The following is a 3,165-nucleotide window of genomic DNA, read 5'->3' as shown; positions in this document are numbered from 1 at the left end:
CCAACAATTTGTTGGGTACTTGAGATGAGCCAGGCATCCTGCTAAGTCCTTTACTGGCGTAAAAGTATGCTCATCTTATGTTATTCTTGCAAGAGCCATATTTAGCAGGGTTTCTTTTTATTCCTATTTTACAGAGGAGAATCCTTATGCTCGGGGGGTTAATTGCACAGGATCACATAGCTCGATATGGAAATCCAGGTTTCCTGGTTTCTAAGAAGCTGCTTTCGACCACTAACCCCTCTTATTACTATGATTTGCAGTCCACTAATTCCAATACATGAAGAGAATGTTTCCCTGGGAAATTTGTTTTGAGCTTTAATTACACATGATTTGTTTAAACAGCATCAAAAGAGAATGAAGGTCAGAAGTTTGAGACTAGCCTGAACCAACATGGAGAAACCCCATCTCTACTAAAAATACAAAATTAGCTGAGTGTGGTGGTATATGCCTGTAATCCCAGCTCCTCGGGAGGCTGAGGCAGGATAATCGCTTCAACCTGGGAGGCAGAGGTTGCAGTGAGCCGAGATCGTGCCACTGCACTCCAACCTGGGCAACAAGAACGAAACTCTTTTCTTTCCTTTTTTTTTTTTCTTTTTAGGCGGAGTCTTGCTCTGTTGCCCAGGCTGGAATGCAGTGGCACGATCTCGGCTCACTGCAACTTCCGCCTCCCAGGTTCAAGCGATTCTCCTGCCTCAACTTCCCAAGTAGCTGGGATTACAGGTGTATGCCATCACACCCAGCTAATTTTTTTATATTTTTGGTAGTTTCCCCATGGGCTAGTCTCGAACTCCTGACCTCAGGTGATCCATCCACCTCGGCCTCCCAAAGTGCTGGGATTACAGGTATGAGCCACCTCTCCCAGGGGAGGGCATCTCTATTCTACCCAATAATAATTAATTCCCAGTCCTCATCTTACTTGCCCTGTCCATGATATATGACCCATGTTTCATAATCTTCTCCTTAGAATGACTGGCTTCCAGGGTACCACACTCACCTAGACTTTCTCCTATTGTGCTGGATGCCCCTCCTCAGTCTCCTTTGCTGATTCCTCCTCAATTTTCCTGGCATTTAATATTGAAGGGTAAAGCTCCGTCCTCGAACTTCTCCCCTCCTCTCTCTCTTGTAATCTGCATTTGCTCCTCTGGTGACCTTTAGTCTCAAAGCTTTAATTATGTCATCTACCTCCTGACAACTCCCAAACACATCTCCTGCCCCAGCCACTTCCATGAACTCCAGCCTCACATATTCAGCTGGTATCTGGCATCCCCATTTGAGTGTCTAATAAACATCTCAAGCTTAAAATGTCCAAGCAGATTGTCCCCTCCCCAAACCTACTCCTCCCACAGTTTTCCCCATCTCAGAAAATGGCAACTCCCTTCTTCCAGTTGCTCAAGCCAAAAATCTTGGCGTCATGATTGACTCTCATACTGCACCTTCAATTGGCCAGAAAATCCTGTCCACTCTACCTTCAAATAATATTTAAAAATGAATAAATTCCTCTATATCCAGCTTATAGGAAAAAGAGGATAAAGGAACAAGTTAAACAACACTATAGGGATGTATGTGGCAAAATCCAGAATCTGCCAATTTCATCAACAATTACAGTAATTGCAAGGGAAGAAAAGGTGGAAGTGGAAACTTATCGATGAAAAGAGACTTAGGATATATGAAGTATCCAGAGTAGTCAAATTCACAAAGACAGAAAGTAGAATGGTGGTTGTCAGGGGTTTGAGGGAGGTGGAAATTAGGAGTTTAATTTAATGGGTACAGAGTTTTAATTTGGGAAGATGGAAAAAGTTCTGGCGGTGAGCCGAGATCGCACCATTGCACTCCAGCTTGGGTAGCAAGAGCGAAAACTCTGTCTCAAAAAAAAAAAAAAAAAAAAAAAGTTCTGGAGACAGATGGTGTGATGGTTGCACACAGTGTGAATGTGCTCACAGAGCTGTATACTTTAAAATGCTTAAAATGGTCAATTTCTCATGTATATTTTACTACAATATAAAGAGGAAGAGAGAGACAGGAGACACATCAACCAAATGCAGTGGACTTTGGGTTCCGATTTCAAAAAAATCAACAAATTAATTGTAAAAAAATTGTATATTTATGTATGAAAACATTTTGAATATGGACTGGATACTTAAAAAAAATTTTTTTTTTTTTTTAAATGGAGTTTCACTCTTGTTGCCCAGGCTGGAGTGCAATGGCATGATCTTGGCTTACTGCAACCTTTGCCTCCCGGGTTCAAGCAATTCTCCTGCCTCAGCCTCCACGCCCAGCTAATTTTGTATTTTTAGTAGAGATGGGGTTTATGCATGTTGGTCAGGCTGGTCTCGAACTTCTGACCTCAGGTGATCTGCCAGCCTTGGCCTCCCAAAGTGCTGGGATTACAGACATGAGCCACTGCACATGGCCTTAAGATTGTTAATGTTTTATTTGTGATTCTATTTTTGTAGTAACTTTTTGGTTTTGTTCTGTTCTTGTTGTTTGAGATGGAGTCTCACTCTGTTGCCAGGCTGGAATATAATGCTATGATTTCAGTTCACTGCAACCTCCGCCTCCCAGGTTCAAGTGATTCGCCTCGGCCTCCCCGGTAGCTGGGACTACAGGCATGTGCCATCACGCCCAGCTAATTTTTATATTTTCAGTAGAAATGGGGTTTCATCATGTTGGCCAGGATGATCTCCATCTCTTGATCTCATGATCTGCCCTCCTTAGCCTCCCAGAGTGCTGGGATTATAGGCGTAAGCCACCAAGCCCAGCTTGTAGTAACATTTTTTTAAAAGTTTATTTCTTTTAAAGATACATCCTAAAATAGTCACAACTGAAATTATTATGATTACTTTTTTTTTTTTTTTTTTTTTGAGATGGAGTCTCACTCTGTAACCTAGGCTGGAGTGCAGTGGTTCAATCTCGGCTCACTGCAACCTCTGCCTCCTGGGTTCAAAGTGATTCTCCTGCCCCAGCCTCCTGAGTAGCTGAGATTATGGTTGCACAGCCACCACACTCAGCTAATTTTTGTATTTTTAATGGAGACAGCTTTTCACCATGTTGGCCAGGATGATCTTGAACTCTTAACCTCAAGTGATCACCCGCCTCAGCCTCCCAAAGGGCTAGGATTACAGGTGTGAGCCACTACACCCAGCCACAACTGAATTATTATATATC

This window comes from Cebus imitator, unplaced genomic scaffold (assembly GCF_001604975.1).
Source record: "Cebus imitator isolate Cc_AM_T3 unplaced genomic scaffold, Cebus_imitator-1.0 Scaffold8, whole genome shotgun sequence".
Lineage (NCBI taxonomy): Eukaryota > Metazoa > Chordata > Mammalia > Primates > Cebidae > Cebus > Cebus imitator.
This window is presented reverse-complemented; position numbering follows the sequence as displayed.